This window comes from Gossypium hirsutum, chromosome A12, assembly GCF_007990345.1.
Source record: "Gossypium hirsutum isolate 1008001.06 chromosome A12, Gossypium_hirsutum_v2.1, whole genome shotgun sequence".
Classification (NCBI taxonomy): domain Eukaryota; kingdom Viridiplantae; phylum Streptophyta; class Magnoliopsida; order Malvales; family Malvaceae; genus Gossypium; species Gossypium hirsutum.
The window spans coordinates 103981574-104005864 of record NC_053435.1 but is presented as its reverse complement, the minus strand read 5'-3'; the positions used below and the strand labels follow the sequence as shown (position 1 = coordinate 104005864).

At 35.1% G+C, this 24291-nt stretch overlaps 1 non-coding gene and 1 pseudogene across 1 annotated transcript; one reads left to right on the top strand and one right to left on the bottom strand.

Moving 5' to 3' along the window:
* LOC107940836 (uncharacterized) overlaps window positions 1–20691 on the bottom strand; it is a 29191-nt pseudogene extending 8500 nt beyond the window's left edge.
* Window positions 11152–11258, top strand: LOC121211624 (small nucleolar RNA R71). The gene has a single exon (XR_005906843.1). It is a non-coding gene; the product is annotated as a small nucleolar RNA R71 (small nucleolar RNA).
* Window positions 20692–24291: the final 3600 nt, after the last annotated feature.

Sequence of the window (24291 nt, the reverse complement as noted above, 5' to 3'; positions counted from 1 at the left end):
GATTTTCTTGATCTATAATATCACATTTAGCCTACCAATCAGTCACAATATTCATATGGGTATAAAAATCATATTTTTACAAATTTCCATTTTGACCCCTAAACTTTTGCATATTTGCACTTTTGCCTCAATGCTCGTAAAATAATTTTTATCACATTTCTTTACTCCTTGAGTCTAGATGAACCATTTTCATAACTATAGCAACTCATAATTTCAACTATTTTACACATTACAACTTATTTTACAACTTAGCAATCTAGCCCTTTTTTAAGGTGTTTTCATGTAATTTCTTTCACAAAAGTTGTTTATTAGACAACTAGGACTCATAATCTTCCATAAAAACACAGCAAACAGCACATTTACTCTCATGGCAAAACCCTAGACTCTTCATCATTTTGCAAAATAGTCCCCTCTTATGAAAGCTCATGCTTTAGGGGTTCCAAAAATGTAAAAATCATCAAGCAAAGACATTAAAATCACTTACAAGCAAGGGAAATATGTTGCTGAAATTTTCCTGCTTCAAAACCCTTTCTTTGCTGCATATTTCGGTGAAGGAGAAGAGAAAAATGATAGCTTTTTCTTTTTGATTTGTTAATAATAAAACTAGTCAAAATTGGTGACCAAATTTCACCTAATTTTGACTTTTCAACAATTTTGTCTCCCATGGCCGGCCATCACACTTTCAATGGCCTAATTTCACTTTAAAGACCCCCAATTTAAGATACAAGGCAATTTAACACACCTTTAGGTATTAAAACACAACTTTTACCTTTTACGCGATTTAGTCCTTTTTCGGAATTGGACTAGAAATTGCTAAAATTAACTTACCAAAATTTACATGCACTTATAAAATTATATTATAACACATAAAATAATACTAAAATAATTTTATCTAGCCTCGAAATAGTGGTCCCGAAACCACTGTTCCGACTAGGCCCAAAATCGGGCTGTTACATTTCTTCCCCCCTTTAGGGATTTTCGTCCCCGAAAATCTTACCAAAAAAAGTTGCTCTCTACTTTCACGAGTTCACTTATATCTTTTTCTCAAAACTTACAAAACAACTCAGCTGAAGCTGATACTCAGGATTTCTGTAACCTTTCCACAATTACCATAAAATTCTCGGCTCAATTCGAAATACTGAAAACTGACATTCTAAGAACTATAAGCTTAGAAACACAACTCGTCCCAATCCGTCTAACAATACCTCTGTATATACCAAAATAGTCATGCGGACTACTATCATCAATCTATCACAATCCATTATGGTATCTCTTATTTCCCGGAGAAGAGAGACATCCCGATACAAAATTCATACTAATCATTTCTCAATTTTCTCTTTCAATGTCAGCATTGACAATTATAATCTTGAATATATCTGATAATCGGCTTTCCCCGGTAGTCAATTTAACATCCTTTGGAAGAATAAACAAAAGACTGTTGTGAACTCTGTACACACTTCTCTGCATAGCCTGGAGTTTCTCAGTACCCTAATCTTACTCTGAAATAATAGTAACAGAAACCAGAAATCAAATCTTTCTTGCAATTCCAAATTAAAAGTCGAATCATGCTGTACTTGTTTAATTTACCACTTATAGCCACATTTCTATACTCTGATCATCAACTGTTTAGAAACTTTACTAACATGAATCAAATGATTCCAACTTCATAGATGTGGTCTCTTTACTAATCAGGATAACTATACTTATAACATCTCTCGGACAAGAGAAATCCAACTAATATGTTTCCATAACATACTTTTAAGAATAAAACCCCATCATTTCTGACTGTACGACTACTTACCAAAGAACATGTAATGGTATTCTCGAACCAGAGAATAAACTTAAATGCACATAACTCAGATTTACTTTTGCAGAATAACCATTCATTTCCCCAAGATTTTAAAGAAATCTCGACACTGAAATCCCCACACTTTTATGGTCGAGCCAGAAGCTTAATCATAACAGATTCTAATATCGCAAGTCAAAGATTACTTGTAAAAATAAACCAAGCTTGATAATTCTCGAAACAAGAACGAGAGAAAAATCAATATAAGAAATTCCAAGATATAAAGACTATACCAGAAATCCGAGAATATAATCCAGAAGAAAATAATGAAGATGATCCGGAAAATCCCTCAGAGAAAACCAGAAAGAAACTACTGTCTGTACGCTCTAGAATTTCTCGTAACAGAGATAATATAATTCTCGCATATATAAACCATAATCAATAGAACATCAGAACAACCTTACATAGATTTTTACTGTCAACTTCATTTCCAATATATCAGAATAGAAATCTGAAGAGATGAGGAAATGTAGATCATAACTAACTGGACCAATAGAACTTTTCATCTAATATCATAGTCACTAGCATCCTCACATAATAGAATTCTCAATCGAAAGGGATAACCATACGTATTCCCCAGAATAGAGGAAAACATAGAATACTCAAAAGAGAAAGATAGCCATCACTTTTGTTTAATTGAATTCGTCATACTCAGACATCTGTGCAAGTCCGACATTATTCCTCTAACTAATTCTATCTTTGCTAATCTCATACTATTCCATTTTTGTACTCTTCGGTTTCACTTTTGCAAGCTTATGCAACATATCTCTCGAGAATCTCATCGTATAACTCTATTCTGGTAAGGGGGCGAAGATTGTAAAGCCTCTAAACTTTTGACTCTCAAGCAAATACATATTCAACAACAACATAGCTTTACGCATATTGATTCAAACATTTCAAATTTCCAACTTGTTATAAACACATTTTCACATATCTCAGTAATACATGTAATTTTATTTCATGCGAATATTAGCTAAACATAAGTGAATTTATCATAACTCAAACTTTCATTTCTTTTTCTCAAATTGCCCTTAATGTTTTATCAAATTCTCATATTTAGTCTTAATCACTTGCCAATATTTATCAAATTGGAGAACGTCTTACGATTTTGAGTACATCGTTTACTTGATGCCATAGTTCAACTATGGTCTTGTACTAGCTCTCATCCATCTGTGTCGATGCCGTGTCCCAGACAGGTATTATACTGACTCATGTAACCGTGCTGACGCATGTCCCAGACATGTCTTACACTAGCACATCTCGTAGCCGACGCATGTCCCAGACATGTCTGACACTGGCTAACATCTCGAGGCCGATGCATGTCCCAGACATGTCTTACACTGGCTCTCATACTGTGGCTGATGCATGTCCTAGACATGTCTTACACTAGCCCTCTTCTCAATGTCGATGCCATGTCCCAGACATGGTCTTACACTGGCACACAAATCTCATGTATTGCCACGGTCCAACCATAGTCTTTTCCGTCAATTCATTAGTGAATGATCGTACACATTCCCTGCGTTCCACCCAATTTGATCTTTCATTACAACTTTCATGCTATTGTGACATTTATGATTCTGTAAGTAAGATTATAAGGCATAACATTTCGGCATCTTGACTTCATTAATCTAGACAAAAATGTCTACCTCATGTATATACTGATTACTAATCATGCAATTAAAGCATTCATACATACACTCTGTCACTTCAAGCAAATTTCTTTCTTTTCATAAACACTTGGCCAAATCAAGTTGGACATTTAACATCGTATGAATACTAACATGCATAAAAATGTTTTTCACAACTTAACTGTGTTTTACTCCACTATTTCACATTCTTTAACTCAAGAGTATCACATAGTGAATACTAGTTCATATGAAAATCATGAATATCTTTTCATACCTTTCCCATTTTCAGCATGTCACAAGTATGATTCAATAATCTCAACTTTACTCTTATCTTTATCAAGATTTGCTCGGTTCGAATTCATTCCTGTCTTAACCAGCAGTTTTGTTAGGGCCGAGAGATATCACACTATCACGAGTAATACTATGGCATGTATAGCTAGACTCTCTTACGCTAGATTAGTCCGAGAACCGACTAAACCATGCTCTGATACCACTAAATGTAACACCCCTCGCCCGCATCCGACGCCTGGACGGGGTTCGAGGTGCTACCTGACTTTTACTAACACTTCCATACTAAACAGGACCATGAAATCTCAAATAATTAAAAACTTTTCTTTTCTCATGCAATCTGTCCTTTATGCGAGCTTACGAGGCCCAATACATGCATTCGGGATGGTTCGGGACCCAACCGAGAACTCATGAAAAACTTAGGAAATCTCTTGTATCAAGGCTCCACACGCCCGTGTAGGTATAGAACACACGCTCGGGTGCTAAAAACACGCCCGTGTCCCGAACCCATGTCCAAAACCTGGACAAATACAAGGCTATTTTCCAAGCCATTTTGTCACACTCACAACACATGCACGCATACTTATACAATAGCATACAACATGGCAAAATTAGGCACTTAAACCTTCCTAACATGACATGACCATGGTAATTTCACATGCAACCATTACAATAAGTTTTTCTTTCATCTTTACCATATTGATGCTATAGCTATCAACATGTCATCAAACCTCATGTCCATCACAAAGCATAAATAATCATATCCACAAACCATTCATGAAGCATTATTAACTATTTACCAATCACTTAATCCTGCATTAGTTATTAACTATATACCGTAGGGCTAGAGAGAGGTGCGTCGCCTTCGAGTGACTCACGTCATAGTTAGTCAGGCCGCCTGTGGCTCTACCCAACATCACGAGGTCGAGTAATGAATCGGCGCTTATGAACTCCTTTGTGTAGAGTCTCAAAGTAGCACCGAACTCTGAGACACTCATGTGTCACACCAACCCGCTAAGGCAAAAGGTGATGGTGCATGACTCATTATGGACTGATATGACTTGTTGGACTGAAAATATGGTGCCGAACTCTAAGGTGAGCTCCGAATAGGTGGGCTCGACGATGGTGAAGAATCTATCCCATAGGGCTGTGGTAATAATTGCGCGCACATCGTCAACCAAACGTACCTGCTCTAACATGGCCCAACCAATGCAGCGACCCACATCGAGGGGTCGTACTCAATGAAACTGGTACAGTTCCTCTGTAACGACCCAAAATTTAGGGGTATCAAAAAAAAATAAATTTTCGGGTCATTATTTTCGCAAAATGAATTCGTAAATATTTACTAGAAATATTTACGAAGTTAGTAGTGTGGTTATTAGATTTTGGTTAAGTAAATTTAGCTTAATTAAGGTTAATTAGGTATAAGGATTAAATCGAATAAAGTGTGAACGTTTAATTATAAACTATAGAAAATTGAAGGGACTAAATTAACAAATAAGCCTTATGTGGCAAGTGTGTGGTAAGTATAAATACATGTGTATTATTTTAACTGGTACAAATATATGTATATATATGTATTTGCTTATTATTTAAGAAATAATAATTATAATAAAAAAATTTAATCTAATAATATAAATTAAAATAAAAGAAATAATAAAAAGAACAAAGAAACAATAAAGAAAAAGAACAGAGAAGTGGAACGAAATCAGAAAGAAAAAGAAAGGAGAAAAGAAAAAGAGAAAAATTAGGGTTTTGAAGCTTAAAGCTTAATTTGGTAGGTTAATTTAGTCCATTTTTTTTGTAATTTTGATGTTTTTGGAATCCTAGAACAAAGCTCTACTCAAATTATGTTGAAATTTAGGAAGTTAGTGAATTTTTAGATGTTAAATAAGTTGAATAAATAGATGAATTATGATATAAAGTGATAGAAATTCAAGTTAGAAGTGGGAGAAGGACTGAATTGTAAAAAAAGATATAAGTTTTGTTATAATAGGGACTAAATGGTCTAAATTGTAGAATTTATGTTTTATATTGAATATGAAGGGCTAAAACTTGTTTAAAGTAGGTATTAAATGAAAATATGAGATTTATTTGAAGAAAAAGAATGATTATGGTGGAAAGACTAAATTGAAATTTTTGTAAAAATTACATGGAAAATAGAAAAGTGTGTTATTAAATGATATGTATTGATGATTTTAAATGTTAATTTTTCTATAGCTAACGTAGCACCGGAAACATCATCGAAGAAGGGAAAAGAAAAAGTAAACGAAGATAACGAGTAAACTCGAGAACCACGGTTTGTATTTCTATAACCAAACTTAATAGTTATTTTGATACATATTATTGATATTATGTATGGCTATTGAAATTAAGGTAAGTATTGATATTGTGGTATAGTGTTGAATTATGAATATTTGAATTGAAATGTATATTGGTTGATGATGATGAATTGAAAGTGAAATGAAAACCCTATTCACAGTGTCGGGCTAGTCGGATATAGTTGGCATGCCATAGGATTGGAAGTGTTCAGGGATATTCTGACTTTGTGTCAATGAGATACTCAAAGTGTCAGCTACTGTTACTGTTCTGGATTCATTCCGATGAGGTACTCTATGTACCGTTACTGCTATTGTTACTGTTACTGTTACGGTGTATTCCAGCTTCAGCTGATACAACACTGTATGCTATCCCGGTGTGTAGGTTGGATCCGTGTATCTGTCTGAGTCCGAGTTATGTTAATAGGGGTAAATTACTGCACTGAAGACTGAATGATACTGGCTGAATTGAATATCTTATTGGTTTCGATCTTAATGATAAATGTTATTATGTAATTAAGACAATTAATTGAATGTTCATTATGCATTTATTTAATACTTATCTATGGTTTAAGTATAAATGCATAAATTAAGTATTGGTTTATAGAAATACCACTAAGTGTATACTCAACATATGGTTTGTTTCCGTGCGCATGTTAAGTACAAAGTGACTAATGTCTCAACATCCAAGGCAACTCCCGAACTCAAATACTTGGTGATGTATCTTATCTTGAGGAATGGTATATACCTAGGTTATCTTAATGTTATTTTGAGTATGAATATTGCTAGTGTAAGGATGATAAAAGTTAGTCTATATAAGCAAAATTTATGTTTATCAAATAGGCAATTATATAGTTTATTTTGAATTAATTTGAATGGTACTTAAGTACAAATTTTGAAGTTACTTTGTTTAATGGCTAGGTAGTAGTGTGTTAATGTAAAATGCATAATATTGGCATAGATTGGCTGATTGGTTGGTTTTAAATCGTATATAATTGTGTTTAAATGCAGGTAATGAATGAAAGAGTGAGAAAAGTGACCTAAAACGGCCTATTTTCGACCACATGGTTAGACACGCGGGCGTGTGTCTAGGCCGTGTGTGACACACGGTAAGCCCACGGGCATGTGATATGACCATGTGTCCCCTACTTCCTTAAATGTAAAGTCAGGATAATACATGGGTAAAAGACACGACCGTGTGTCTTGGCCGTATGAAGGACACGGGTTTTAAGCATGGCTGTGTGTCAAAATTATATGAAAATAGTCTAAAAATGGTGAAAAATCAGATTACCACACGGCCTAGCCACATGGTCGTGTGCTCCTCTGATGTCTAAGAATTTGCAAGTCAGATCTGTCCACGGGCTAGCCCCACGACCATGTCCCAGGCCACATGGACGTGTGCCCCTATCTTCAAGGAAAAGTTTCCAAAGTTGCCAGTTTAGTCTCGAACCACTTCCAAAGCATGTATTGGGCCTTTAAGGCCATATTAGAAACTTTATAGTGAAATTTGAAAAGAAATTATCTAGAATACAATTTTATGACTCGATTTTGTATAAATGTTAGTGTATAAGTCCGGTAACGCCTCGTAATTCTATTCTGGTAACAGATACGGGTTAGGGGTGTTACATCTTCTTGGGGGCCGCAGATAATCTGAGGTAAGGATGTCGAACCTCAGGATAGGCGCTCAAAGAAGTCGCCCTCGAGGAAGTTGCGCTAAGATCCTTCCGCTTTTTTGAAGCGGGGACGGCGACTTTGGACTTGCCGCGTGTGTTCGCCATAATGCACCTATACAAGTAAAAGAAAGTAAATAAAGTAGTACTTAAAATAAAAAGAATCAAGTAGGCCTAAAATAACAAGTACTCCTAAACGATAAAGAAACATAAAAATCTGGAAAGTAAAATAATAAGAAGTCAACTGAATAAATTATTCTAAACTAAAGATAAAGAACAATAGAAGAAGAACAGTAGGTAAAAAATATGTAACCAATGAGTAAGGAGTTAAAAATTAATAATCAAAAGTAAATCAAAATAGTGAGATAAGCAATATGATTGTAATGAAAACTAAGCATGAGAATGAAGGTTAACATATTCGACAACTAATTATCAGAAATAGGAATAAATAATGGAGAACGAATTATCAACAATCGAGAATCATATAATGAGTACGCTGAAAATAAAATAAAATAACAAATAATAATTAAAGAAAGAAAATAAAGAAATAAAGAATGAAAATAAAACAAAAATAAAGAAAAAGTTAAGGAATAACAAGAAACCAATGGAAGGTAATTTGAGGAGGGTGGGGTCTGTTCGGGTTGGCATTGTGCGCAGGAGGAGAGGGGAAGTGTGGATGTGGTTTGGCCATGCTACGATGGTGCGGTGGTTCAAACGGGGCTGGTTTGTAGGGTGTGAGCGGGACAATGTGGGGAAAGAGGATGAGAAGGAGAAAGGGGAAAAGAAAGGGGTGGGAGAAAGAAGATGATGGGAATGGGGGAAGAAATGGTTAAGGAGGGAGTCGTGAGGGAGGAAATGGGGGTAGGTGGCGGTGGCTGGAGTAGGGAAAAGGGGAGCAGCGGCTAGGGTTGATTTTGAGTGAAGAAAAAGATGAAAATGAAACTAAGGGTTAGGGCTTTCAAGGTGACACAGTCATGTAACAGCTCGTGTTGGGCCACGCGGTCGTGTCACACACCCGTGTGTCTCGAATTTCAGTCCGTGTTTGTCAAGGAAAATAATGGCCCACTCGGCCTTGGACACACCCGTGAGTCCAGACCATGTGGTTCACCGTATTGTATGCCCGTGTGCTACGTTGTTTGCTTCTCCCACGCCCGTATGTCCGAACACACGGCCGTGTACCTTGCCCGTAGAGCTCTCTGACTTGTTTAAAATTTCAAAACATAGCTCTAGCTTTCATGCGGCCATGTTGTACGTCCGTGTATCCTCTTTTAAGCCCGTGTCTTTGTTGATTTTTGGGGATTTAAGCTTCAAGGCTCACACAGCCTAGGACACGCCCGTGTGTCCAGGCCATGTGGTTGTAAAACCTGCACTTAAAACATGAAAATTAGATAAACTAAGCTATTTAGTGGTGTTAGTACTCGGGTTGCCTCCCGAGAAGCGCTTATTTAGAGTCTAAGCTTGACTCACCTCATATTTGCATGGTTATGGTGGTTAACAGAGTCGAAACTCCTCTTTCCTACTATCAATTTTATCAAAATAAGGTTTGAGTCGAGTACTGTTTACCTTGAAAGTACCAAAATCAGTATGTGTTACCTCGACTATACTGTATGGGAAAACATTTAATATCGTGAAGGGAATTGCTCTATTAGGCTTAGAATTGGTGATACGAGGGTCTACATCATCCAACAGTACCTTGTCCCCAACCTTAAATTGATTCGTTTCATCGGTAGGCTCGTCATAGATTCGTTTTGGTTCCTCTTGTACTCTCGGTTTCTCTTTAACTTGTGTTAACCATTCATCTAGTTCCTCATTCTATAATCTTTGTTCTTCAAGAGACGTCCTGTTGGTATTGAATGAGTTTGACCATGGCTCCATTACGTCTTTAAGAGGAATTTCCTGTACAGAGAGTTGAGTTGTAATGATACTCACATCAAAATGACTTGTAATATCATCTCTATCACTAGACATTTTAATAGAATCACGAGCTTAGAGAATAATTGTGTCATCTCCTACATGAAGTGTGAGTTCACCTATTCCAACATAAATGATAGATCTAGCAGTTGCTAAAAAGGGTCTGCCTAGAATTAAGGGTACGCCACAGTTCTCATCCATGTCTAAGACAACGAAATCGACTAGGAATATGAATTTGTCAATTTTAACAAGCATATCTTTAACGATACCCCTAGGAAATCTAATAGTTTTATCAGCTAATTGTATGCTCATCCTAGTTTTTTTAGGTTTCCCTAGTCCTAGTTGCTTAAACATCTTGTAGGGCATGACATTAATACTTGCACCTAAATCAGCTAAAGCATTATTAAAATTCGAACTACCAATTAGATAAGGAATTGTAAAACTCTCTAGATCTTTCAATTTGTTGGGTAGCTTGTTTTGCAAAATAGCTGAGCAAACTGCGTTAGGCATCTGCGAAAGAGCTTCAATAAACGGTAAGTTAATATGTAATTTTTTAAGTAGTTTAAGGAATTTACCGAATTGTTCATCTGTGTGGTCTTTCCTTGCCGTATTGAGGTATGACACACAAGGTCTATATTCTTTGCTTACCGGTGTTTGTATACCATGACTCACCTCAACCTTACCATTTCTTACTACAGCTTCTTGCCTCGTTTTAGATTTAGGTTCAGCTAACCCGTATTTGTCGCGCACAGTGATGCCATGGTGTTGCTCCATTTGGTTAGTTTCTGTATTACTGGGCAAGCCACTTTGTGATCGTTCAGAGATCAACTTAGTAAGCTGACCTATTTGAGTTTTGAGCCCTTGAATCAATGTTTACTGACTTTCATGTGCTATCTCGATATTCTGAAAACGAGTTTCTGACACCGAGATAAATTTTGTAAGCATCTCCTCAAGGTTCGGCTCTTTCTCCTATTGGTAAGGTGGTTGTTGAAAACCTGGAAGGTGTTGTGGCCTTTGATTCCTTTGACCACCCCACGAAAAATTGGGATGGTTCCTCCAACCTGTATTGTAAGTGTTATTATAAGGGTTATTTTGAGGTCTAGAATTGTTACCCATATAGTGGACTTGTTCTCCCTCGGTGCTGGAGTTGAAGGATGGATAGTCTGTGTTATGCATCCCTCCTCCATTTAAATCACACCTCATCACTGGATGTACCTGAGTAGAATCATACAAACATCAATCTTTTTATCGAATAGTTCTACCTGGTTAGATAGCACAGTAATCGCGTCGAGGTTGAAAACACCAATTTTTTTTTCGGCTTCGTTCTCATGACTTGCCACTGATAGTTGTTTAGTGACATCATTTCAATAAATTCGTAAGTCTCTTCAGGTGTTTTATTGTTCAAGGTTCCACCGGCAGCTGCATCAATCAGTTGCCTTGTTGAGGGGTTCACACCGTTGTAGAAGGTCTGAACCTGTAACCATAAAGGTAACCCATGGCGAGGGCACCTTCTCAATAAATCCTTGTATCTCTCCCATGCATCATAAAGTGTTTTTAAATCCATCTGCACAAAATAAGAGATATCATTCCTCAACTTAGTCGTTTTAGTCGGCGGAAAATATTTAAGCAAAAACTTTTCGATCATTTGTTCCCAAGTAGTGATTGACTCTTATGGTAATGAGTTCAACCACTGTTTAACCTTATTCCGTAATGAAAAGGGAAACAACCAAAGGTGAATGCCATCTTCAGAAACGCCATTTATTTTGAAAGTATCACAGAACTCTAAGAAGTTGGCCAAATGAGTATTTGGGTCTTTATCCTGCAAACCATCAAACTGAACAAACTGTTGAATTATTTGTATAGTGTTAGTTACAGTTCAAAATTATTTGCAGCAATTGCAGTTCTAACAATAGTCAATTCAGCCCCCGCTAAATTAGGCTTAGCATAGTCGTACATAGTACGAGGAGCAGGACTCTGATTCACTGGATTTGCAGTAACCACAAGAGGCAGTGGATTATTTTGATTTTCAGCTATCTCCTCGGTAGTATTGGTATCATCCTCTTGCTCTTCCTCTATATACTATAGACTTCGCCTTATTTCTGTTCTATTTTTACGAGCTGCGCTTTCAATTTCATTGTCAAAAAGTAGAGGTCCTGACGGGTTTCTTCTAGTCATAAACTATAAGAACCTGCCAGAAGCAAATAAAAGAAAAATTAGTAAATTAAAATAAAACAAAAATAAATTGTAAAAAAAATAAAAAGGGCTAAAGTAATAAAAATTAAGAGTTCCTAATATCATAGTCCCCGGCAATGGCGCCAAAAACTTGATGGTTATTTTATGAGCCACTAAACTAGACTACGATCACGACTAAGGCAAGCGCAACTATCGAATGGTAGTATAGTTACGGAGAGTCTAGAGTATCGTATCTATAAGGACTAAAAGTACTAGTATTAACTTTCTTTCTATTATTTAGCCTAAAATATAAGGGATTTGTTTTAATCTAAAATTAACTAACTAATTAACTAATGAACACGACAGAGAGTGAAGAAAGTAATCGAATAAACTAATAATAAAGAAAATACCCAAGGAAGAATCCACGTAAACTTTACTTATTATTTCGATTCTGAATCTAACGATTTATTCACTTATCTTGATCCGTAGAAATCCCTAAATTATGTTAATATCTCTTTCGAGACTAAAAACAACTGACTCTAGGTTGATTAATTGAAATCTCTTTCTAATTAAAACCCCTATTGTCGCATTAACTCGATCTATGGATTCCGTTATTAAATTTGACTCTAATCCGACAGATTTATATCGCCCTATTTCTAGGGTTGCATGCAACTCCACTTAATTATGTGAGATCTACTCTTAAACAGGGACTTTTGCTCCACTGAATAAGCACATCAACTTGAATCTATATCCTAAAAATATTAAAACAAGAATTAAGAAAACATAATTACGAACAAGAACAAGTATTTATCATTAAATCAGAACATCAAATAACAAGATCAGTCTTAGGTTTCATCCTCCCTAGGTATTTAGGGAGTTTAGTTCATAATGTAATAGGAAAACATCTCAAAAATAGGAAAATAAAAAAATAAAGAAACCCAAAAACTTCGAGAGAGAAATTGGAGGGAGATCTTCAGTCTTGCAGGAGATCCTACTTCCGAGCTGAATCTGTTGGCGTTCTTCGAGTAATTCCTATGTTCTACTCTGCGTCCCCCCCTTAGATCCTCTTATCGTGTGTTTAAATAGACTTTGGAATGCCCAAAATAGCCCAAAATTAGCTTTTTTCGAGTAGAATTAAAATAGGTCTCGACAGGGACACGGCCATGTGGTACGCCCGTGTGATGGTGCTCAGGCCGTGCGTAATTCTGATATGGTTTTAAGTCGACATGGCCATGACACATGGGCGTGTGGTCTACCCGTGTGTCTCACACGGGCATGTGGATTACCCGTATAGAAGTGTTTGGGTCGTGTGCAGCACTGAAATAAACCTATTTTGTCCGTTTTGGCCTTTTTCTTGCACTTTTCGCTTTCCTATGCTCATCTGGATATAAAACATGAAATTAAAGGATTAGGAGCATCACATTCACTAAATATTATAATAAATCATCCAAAAATATGCCAAGCATGGGGTTAAAATATATTACTTTTAAGGTTTATCACTATAAAATAGAGGAAATAAAACAGAGTAAACATTTAATGCTTAGTAAGTTCGTATAACAGGAAATTAACTTACCATTTAATTCACATTTAAGGTAAGCTAACTAAACATGCTCAAACCAATTTGGCCAAATGCCTAAACACATATCCTGATCAAACATGTTAGTCATGTATTTCAAATGAATATCAAGAAACATGTATGAGTTCATCAAATATCAAATTTCCAAATTCATAAACTTTCCACATCTTATGTTCATATATAAATTCCATGTATTTCACGTATATACAAGTAGTGATTCACTTTTAAATTCATATATTTTCTCATGTCAGGATTTTACCCATTGAATCATTTAAAATATCGATGGATACACGGGTAGTACACATAAAGTGTACAAAATTATAATCCGTCAATTCATGTACATGTCTATTTATACAAACATGTAAACGGGAAGCTCTTCTTAGCCATATAACGGGAAGCTCATACGAGCCATGTAACGGGAAACTCCGAAGAGCCATTAATGGGAAGATCATACGAGCCAATATCTTGAAGGTTCAAGCGAGCTAATATCTAGAAGCTCCAGAGAGCCAATTAATCGCGAAGCTCATGAAAATGCCTTTAATGGAAAGCTCCGAAGAGTCATATATCGAAGAGTTGTGGTGTGTCCACAACACATGTAGAATCACAACCAATCGAGATATTTCGAAGAGCTATTAACAGGAAACTCACAAGAACCGTATAATGGGAAGCTCATGAGAGCTAATAACCAGATGCTCTTTCGAGCTGTGGTGTGTTCGTAACACATGCAGGACCACAACCAATTCGGGAACCCTGTATCCATCGAATCTCATTTATCCAAATGAGACTTATTATTTATCGGACATTGTTGGATATGTGATCAATTTCTTATATATGACATTTATACCATTCAAAAACATAATATTCAATTTAAATATATAAACATATATAGTTTAGTTACACAAATTTACCTCGATAATTATTCGTGTATGCAAAATCTACTAATCCTACACTTTTTTTTCCTCGATCTGACTCCGTATTTGGTCTATCCGGATCTATACGAGTGAATTTAACATTAATTTAATACAATTAATACTCAATTCAATCTAATTCACACTTTAGGCAAAATTATCATTTTGCCCCTACTTTTAATTAATTACAATTTCGTCCCTAGACTTGGAAAATGAAATTCATGCAATTTAATCCTTATTCCAAGCCTAGCCGATTTTTACATGTAACATTAATAGCCCATGTATTTCATAAAATTCATAATTTTTCCATGAATTTTACATATTTATAATTTAATTTCTAAATCACAATTTCATCAAAATTCACTTTACAAATGTTGTTTATCTATCAACAACCTTTCATTTTCTACCATAAAACTTCATAATTCAACTATGTTCATCCATGGAAAAACCCTAGTACTTTCATAACTTTACAAATTAATCCCCGAGATAGCTAGATTAAGCTATTATGATCTCGAAAATATAAAAATTACTAAAAACAGGACAAGCAACATACCTAATTGAGCCAAATAAGTTTGCTCAAAACCCAAATTCCATAGCTAGGGTTTCCATATATTTTGATTTGGGAAAGATGATGAAATAAGATGATATTAGATTTTTATCATATTTAATTATTTCTCTTTCCAATTTAGTCCTTTTCTTTTCTTAAATTTTCAATGATGAATCATCACACTTATCTACTAACTCCACTAATTGGTCTATTCACCATATAAGGACCTCAAATTTTGAATTCCATTGATATTTGATACGATATTTCAATCATAATGCAGACTACGAAATAATATTAAATTAGTTTTCTTTTTGAACTTGGATTTGTGGTCCCGAAACCACTGTTTTGATTTTTATTGGAAACGGACTGTTACATTTATTTTAATGTTTTGATGTATTACATTTTTTAAATTTATTTTTATATAAAAAATAATCTAAAAATTAATACGGATGGGCTATGCCAGACTCAGGTTTAGCATTTTTATCTGGGTCGGGCTTAGGTAAAATTTTAGGCTTATTTTTTAGGTCGGATCCAAGCCTAAAATTTTACATTGATTCGAACTAAACCTGGCCCATGATTAGGTTTACTTTTAGCCTAGCTTTTTCTCTTTTTTGAAATTAAAAGCCAGCCACTTTTATTGAAAAACGGAGAAAAAGTTCTTTGGAAAATGGAAAAACAAAAAAAGAAATCTAACTGTCAAAAACCATGGGCACTACCCCTGGTTTTTCACCTTCCAATGGTCAGATAGAAATAAAAGAAACCAAGAAAATAAACAGAAAAACAAAACCCTAAAAAATGTTCCCTCTTCAATTTTTATGTCGTCGTGCTTTTTTTCCCTGATGGATTTTAGCTTTTAGATTTGCAATCTGCATTGTATCTTTACTGCTTCGATCCATCCATTTCTGAGTTACTTAGATTTCTTATGACCCATTCCCTTATCCGGACTCAGCCTTCTCTTGCAATAAACATTTCCTTTTAGTCAATTTTCCTATATTCTCTGGTTATGATGGCCTCAATTTCTGGTGGTGTTTCTTCAACCCAGAAGTGCGGCGTTGCTCTTCCTCTTCCCCATGCAGCTAGCGCATGTTTTTTGTTAAAAAAAAGGTTAAATATATAATTTAGAAATTTCATTCTACTTGTTTTTTTCTTTATTTTTTCTGTGGGTTAATTTCCATCAATGTCTTCAAAGTATGGGTTCATTTTTAAATTAGTCTATAAACTTTAAAATGTTTTAACTGAGTTCTTAGATTCAAATTAGGTCATTACATAACAAATGTTACCATTTGTCTGCAACACTCATTTATTTTAAATTCAAATTAGGTCATTTTATAACAAATGTTTTGAAATAGTTTGGGTTCAAATCATCGTTGTAAAAAAAAAAGAAGATATAATTTAACAAATTTTATTCGAAATTTTGGTTAAACATGCTCCAAGTCCCTATGTTTTTTTGTACTTTTGGATTTTAGCCCCTCTACTTTCCTTTCTAGAATTTAATCCCTATACTTTTCATATTTTAAAATGTAAGTTCAATTGTTAACATTGTTAACAAAACAATTTTAGCTGTCAAGTGGATCTGAATTTTTAATTTTGAAAAGTAGAGAGAATAAATTTTTAAAAATAAAAGTAATGGGATTAAATTCTAAATGGAGAAAGTATATAAGGATTTGAAACATATTTTAACCATCAAAATTTTACTTTATAATTTGTCCAAAAAAAAAACAATCAATCAAATGCAAAGAGTGAGTTGGAACCAGACTAGTAGATATATGAGAAAAAAAAATTTACTTCTATTCTGTAACACCCCTTAGTCACAAACATGCATGCTTATCAACGACCCATCATTGTGCCAACCTTAGAACCATGTTTCAGAAATTCGAATCACATATCAACCATGTTCATTTTCATATCCATATTCCACCATAAATCATCGTAACATCCATGTTAAGTTGAACACGTGTTCTCCTACAAGGTTGAGTCGTGATCTGTTAGTTCAGTTTGCAATATAATTTCCCTACTGGAGGCATCACAAACATATCACTTTTCCATATTTTCATATATCACAACTTGTCTAGTACTAGGCTCGTGCAACAAGGAGGGTGTTTTTACATCGACAATGACCATACTCACACATACAATATTAATTTATTACACACACGTCCAAACACAACATATCAACTCATTTACAATAGAGACAACTTACCGTAAAAAACCACATATCACGAAAGTTTCATAATTCAAAGGAAGTAAGAAGGAACTCACTAGTAACTCTAAAACAGAATCTACTCTACTGGTTATTTGCCTCGATTGCTCGGACCTTTACTAACTTCTTGAACTAAATAAGAAAAAATTATAAACATCAAACCATTTCTCTATTAAAAAATGTAACCATGCATGCATGAATCGATTGCATGCAATCCGTAATCAGGAAGTCTCTGTAACACCCCTTACCCGTATTCGTCGCCGAAATAGAGTAGGAGGCATTACCGGAGTTTACCGAATTAATTTTCCATTAATACGAGTTAAATACTATTCATTTACTAAAATATGTCATGGCGTCCTTTAGATGGGCCTCCAAAGCCCAAAACATACTTCGAGACCAAACCAGAATTAAATCAAAACTATAGGGAATTTTTCGCAAAATCCCAAAGTTTTTTTTTTGCTCAATATAACCCCTTTATAAATATCTAACATTCCCTGCAAATTTTAAAACCGAGACCAATCCAACCAACCAATTCATTTCAATCAATTTGATACCAAATTATACTACTATTATAATTATAGTATTTAACATATTCATCATTCTTTACTTTAATGTATATTTATTAAACAAGTCTTAGTATTTATATAATCATCAAACCTTATACATGCCATATAAATCAAAAAGAAATTTACAAAAGCTACCGGAGATAATCTGGATAGTGTGATCCTCTGTGTTGATCCGATCCTCTGTATACTTCTACGTCAATCTACAAGAGACATTGATTACACTCAAGTAAGCTTATAGAAGCTTAGTAAGTTCATAGGTATAAAACATAAATCTTACCAAATATTTATACACTTATACAATATACACAATTATTAATTTCACCTGTCAACCACAGCCATTGGTGAGTTCCCTTGTATAAACTTACTACCTCTTATCCATTTCCTTTAATTCTTTTGGGCCCATTTGTCACATATCATTCTTTAACCAAATTAGGGAATGGTTACGGAAAATTGAGTACTTCACTTTCACTTTGCTATAGTATAACTATGGTCTTGCGTATGATCACTTATCACCTTTTGAAGTCATAGTACTGCCACGGTCTTACACTGATCACATATATCACTTGTCACTGATCAGATAAGTGTAGCTAAAGCTACCACTTATCACTTGTCACTTGTCACTTATCACTGATCACATAAGTGTAGCTGAGGCTACTACTTATCACTTGTCACTGATCAGAAGTACTCAAATCCGACATTCCGCTCAATTTAATCATTTATTCGATTTTTGGGTTGTTATTTTATTCTCTATTTATCAATAAATATATTTCATCATACATATTACATTATATAATTCATAAAATTAACATATAATCATTAAACTTCAACCATATGAACTTACCTATGTCGATTTGCAAAATTTGTGAAAGTTCAGGGACTAATCAGCTACTTTTTCTTTTCCTCGACTTGCTTCGGGTTCTCGATTTGCAGTAAAAATATGAAAAACCAGCTTAAGAAAACCCTTCTATGGTGTTTTTGCTTATGAGAATGCAGAAAAATAATGAGAAATCTAGATAATTCCACTTTAGTCCTAGGTTTATTAAGTAAATTTTGCAATATTCCAATTTTGCCCTTAATTCATCAATTTTCCTGCTGATTTCATGCCTCTTGCCGTCCAGCCCAAATAGACCTTGGGTCTATTTGCCTTTTAAACCCTATTTCTTTTATCATTTAAGCTATTTAATCATTTCCCATAATTTTACATTTGTTACAATTTAATCTTTTTTATTCAATTAACTATCGAAACTTTAAAATTTCTTAACGAAACTTTAATACTAACTTATTAACACCCCATAAATATTTATAAAAATATTTATGACTCGTTTTAAAATTTTCAAACTCTCGATATCTCATTTTCAATTCTAATTTTTAAAATTTTTATTTTTAGTACACTATTCGCTATTTCAAAAATTTTCCTAACTTCACACTTAACTTATATTCACTAAATTATTAATATTTTCTACTCATTTTTCAGATTTAGTGATCTCGAATCACTGTTCCGACACCACTGAAAATTTAGGCTATTACAATTCTCCCCCTCTTAAGAAATTTCGTCCTCAAAATTTGTTACCTGAAAATAGGTTCGGATATTGTGATCTCATTGATTCCTCTGTTTCCCAGGTTGCCTCCTCCACACCATGTTGATGCCACAACACTTTTACTAACGGTACCCGTTTGTTCCTTAACTCTTTAATATCCCAAGCTAGAATTTTCACCGGTTCTTTTGAATAAGTCATGTCGGGTTGGAGCTCTATTTCTGTATGAGGAATTACATGTGATGGATCTAATCTGTACCGTCTCAACATAGACACATGAAACACGTTATGAATCTTTTTAAGCTCCAGGGGCAAAGCCAATCTATAAGCTACCGGACCAATTCTTTCAATGATTTCATACGGCCCGATAAATCGTGGGCTGAATTTTCCCTTTCTACCGAACTGCAAAATTTTCTTCCACGGTGACACTTTCAAGAATACACGATCACCCACATTAAACTCTACATCTCTTTTCTTTAAATCTGTATATGATTTTTGCCGATCGGAGGCAGCTTTTAAACAATCTCGAATAATATGAACTTTTTCTTCGGTTTCCCGAATCAAGTCTACTCTTATTAGTTTCCGTTCACTTAATTCAGACCAATATAATGGAGTTCTACACTTTCTTCCATACAGAGCTTCAAATGGCGCCATTTTAATACTAGTTTGATAACTATTATTATAAGCAAATTCGACTAAAGGTAAATACCTTTCCCAGCTGCCGCCAAACTTAAGTACAAAACACCTTAACATATCTTCTAAAATCTGAATCACTCGCTCTGACTGCCTGTCTGTCTGAGGATGAAAAGCTGTGCTGAAATTTAATTTAGTGCCCAAAGCCTCCTGTAATTTACTCCAAAATATCGAAGTAAATCTCGGATCCCGATCCAAAATAATAGATATTGGAACTCCATGTAATCTCACAATCTCAGAAATATACAATTCCCCTAACTTCTCCAATGAAAAATTTGATCTGACTGAAATAAAATGTGCCGACTTTGTCGATCTATCAACGATAACCCGATTGAATCTTTCTTTTTCGGAGTCACAGGCAATCCTGATACAAAATCCATCGTAATGTGTTCCCACTTCCATTCAGGAATCATAATAGGTTGTAATAAACCCGTTGGTACTTGATGCTCTGCTTTCACCTGCTGACAGATTAAACATTTTGCAATAAATTTACAAATCTCTCGCTTCATACCAAGCCACCAGTACATTCTTTTTAAATCGCAATACATTTTTGTACTACCCGGATGAATAGAATACTTACTATTATGAGCTTCAGCAAGAATATCATTTTTCAATTCTGGATTATTCGGAACACAAATTCTATTACAATAACGCAACATACCACCATCATCAACGCTATATTCTGAACTCAAATTATCCTGAACCGTTTGTTGTTTCAGCACTAGTTTCGAATCATCACTCTGTAATTCACGGATCCGTTGAAGGAATGTAGATTTTGCTTTCAACTCTGCTAATACTGAGCCATCTTCATTAAAGGATAAATGAACATTCATTGCTCAAAGTGCAAACAATGATGATTTTCGGCTAAGTACATCAGCGACCACATTAGCTTTCCCCGGGTGATAATCAATAACAAGATCATAATCTTTCAATAGTTTGAGCCATCATCTCTGCCTCAAGTTCAGCTCTTTCTGTGTCATCAAATATGTCAGACTTTTATGATCGGTATACACATAACATTTTCCCCATATAAATAATGTCTCCAGATTTTTAAAGTAAACACAATCGCGGCCAACTCCAAATCATGGGTAGGGTAATTTTTCTCGTACGATTTTAATTGCCAAGAAGCATTTGCCACTACTTTCCCTGATTGCATTAAAACACAACCCAAACCATTTAAAGATGCATCACTATACACAACATATGGTATACCTGATTCTGGCTGAGTTAACACTGGAGCTTCTGTCAACATCTTCTTCAACTGGTCAAAACTTTGTTGGCACTCTTCAGACCATACAAATTCAACATTCTTCTGAAGTAATCGAGTCATCGGCAAGGCAATCATTGAAAATTTTTTAACAAATCAGCGGTAGTATCCCGCTAAACCCAGGAAACTCCACACTTCTGTTACGTTCTTTGGAGTTTTCCAATTCACCACTGCTGACACTTTACTTGGATCTACTCGAATTCCTTTAGCTGAAACAATATGACCCAGAAATCCAACCTCATGTAGCCAAAATTCACACTTGCTGAACTTTGCATACAACTGCTTTTCTCTCAAGGTCTGTAACACACTTCTCAAATGTTGTGCATGATCAGGCTCGGTCTTCGAATAGATCAGTATATCATCAATAAATATAACCACGAATCTATCCAAATAAGGTTCAAAAATCCGATTCATCAAGTCTATTAATGCAGGAGGAGCATTAGTTAAACCAAATGGCATTACCAGAAACTCGTAATGATCATACCGAGTTCTGAAGGCAGATTTTGGCACGTCACATTCTTTAACTTTCAGCTGATAATACCCAAATCGAAGATCTATTTTTGAAAAACACAGCAGCACCTTTCAACTGATCGAACAAATTATCAATGCGGGGCAAAGGATATTTGTTCTTGATTGTAACCTTATTTAATTGTCTGTAATCTATACACAATCTCAACGAGCCATCTTTCATTTTTACAAACAAAACAGGTGCACCCCAAGGAGATGTACTCGGTCTAATAAACCCCTTATCTAACAATTTTTGGAACTGAGTCTTTAACTCTTTTAATTCAGTCGGTGCCATTCTGTATGGTGTTACAGATATTGGAGCTGTTCCCGGGATTACATCAATCACAAACTCAACTTCGCGATCTGGTGTTAAACTTGGCAATTCCTCAGGAAACACATCAGCAAATTCATTAACAACTGGCAACTGTTTCAACTTTGATTCAAAATCCTGAGTATCAAGAATATAAGCTAAATATGCTTCATTACCCTTCCGTATTAGCTTCTGAGCTGAAAAGGCTGAAATAATTTGAACATTATCTTTCATATTTCCAAACTTAGCCGAAATCATTTCTCCTGTCTGATTTTTCAAATCAATCTGTTTCTCTTGACAGTTCACTACAACGTCATGTTTTGTTAACCAATCCATCCCCAAAATAATATCAAATTCTTGAAAGGGTAACAACATCAAATCAGCAGGGAATTCACAGCTTTTCACTTTCAGTGGACAATTACGATATATTAAATTAACCATCACACTTTGACCTAATGGATTAGTGACTTGTATATCATAACTAGTGGACTCAACAGATAATTTCTTTTCAGATGCTAGCATAGTGCAAATATATGAATGAGTAGACCCAGGGTCTATTAATGCATAAACAGTAACATCATAAAGATAAAAAATACCAGTAATTACATCAGGAGCCGTAGCCTCTTTCCTTGCTCGAATGGCATAGGTACGTGCTGGTGCTCTATTCTCTGATTGACTAACTGGTTCTCTCATACCCGAACGGGTAACCCCTGTAGCACTGCTCTGGCCCGAACGTCTACTTATTTGGGAGTGGTTCTCTGTATCTCTTTCTGATCCACTTCATCTTTTTGCAGCTGGGGACAATCTCGAATAAGATGATCAGTAGCCCCACATTTATAACAATCCCCCATCTTAGTCCTGCATTCACCAAAATAATGTCTTTCACAATATTAACACTTAGGCCAGGGAGTATTCTGAACACTGCTCACACTTGCTGCAGGTCTATCAAATACCCTGAAACCAGATTGTCTTGATCTACCTCTACCTAATCTTCCTGGCACTGATGTAGTTCGACTAATTTCTTCTCTAGATTTCTTCACCGGCAAATCTGAAAATAATTTAGAAGCACCTCTTTTAAATGACTCTTTATTTTTCCGATCTCGTTGCATTTTTCTGTTATACACTTCTTCGAGCTTTTGAGCACAGTCTGACAAAACAACGAACTCTCGTATTTCATTACCCCCAATCATCATTCTAATCTCATCATTTAACCCTTTTTCAAATCTGATACACATTTCTTCTTCAGTAGGTACAATGTCTCGAGCATATTTGTTGAGATAGACAAATTCTCTTTCGTATTCAGCCACTGACTTATTTCCCTGCCGTAGGTCAAGAAATTCTCTATTTTTCTTGTCTAGATATCTTTTCCCCACATATTTCTTTTTAAACTCGTTCTGGAAAAATTCCCAAGTAAGCTTCACTGTAGGTACTACAGCTTCCACAGTTTCCCACCAATTATATGCTTCTTCTTTTAATAATGAGATGGCACATCGTAGATAATCCTCCAGAGAACAAACCATCTATTTAAAAATTCTTACCAAACTCTGTAGCCAATACTCAGCTTTTACAGGGTCATCATCTGATCTCCCTCGAAATTCTTCAACTCCAAAGTTCCTAAGCTTTTCAATCGGAGAACGTTTACTAGTTTCAATTATTGAAGGAGGTAGAGGAGCAACCGGAGGTACCACTGATTCATAACTCCATAAATCATATTTTTAAGTTCTCGCTCTCGCATCATAAAAATTGGAATATCACTACTTGTTCCTTGTTCAGAACTCTACATTCTACTGTTAGCTTCCTCCTGTTCAGTGCGTTCAGGTCTATCTGACATCTTTATAATCGAAGAATATCTATAAAAATGACAAAGATTAGATCGAATCATACACATCACACTATCACAGATTTATATGGCATGTATTTCTAAACACTTTACACGTAACACATATTCCGAGAATCGGCTAAATCGGGCTCTGATACCACTAAATGTAGCACCCCTTACCCGTATTCATCGCCAAAATAGAGTAGGAGGCATTACCAGAGTTTAACAAATCAATTTTCCATTAATACGAGTTAAATACTATTCATTTACTAAAACATGTCATGGCGTCCTTTAGATGGGCCTCCAAAGCCCAAAACATACTTCGAGACCAAACCAGAATTAAATCAAAACCATAGGGAATTTTTCACAAAATCCCAAAGTTCTTTTTTTTTTGCTCAATATAACCTCTTTATAAATATCTAACATTCCCTGCAAATTTTAAAACCGAGACCAATCCAACCAACCAATTCATTTCAATCAATTTGATACCAAATTATACTACTATTATAATTATACTATTTAACATTTTC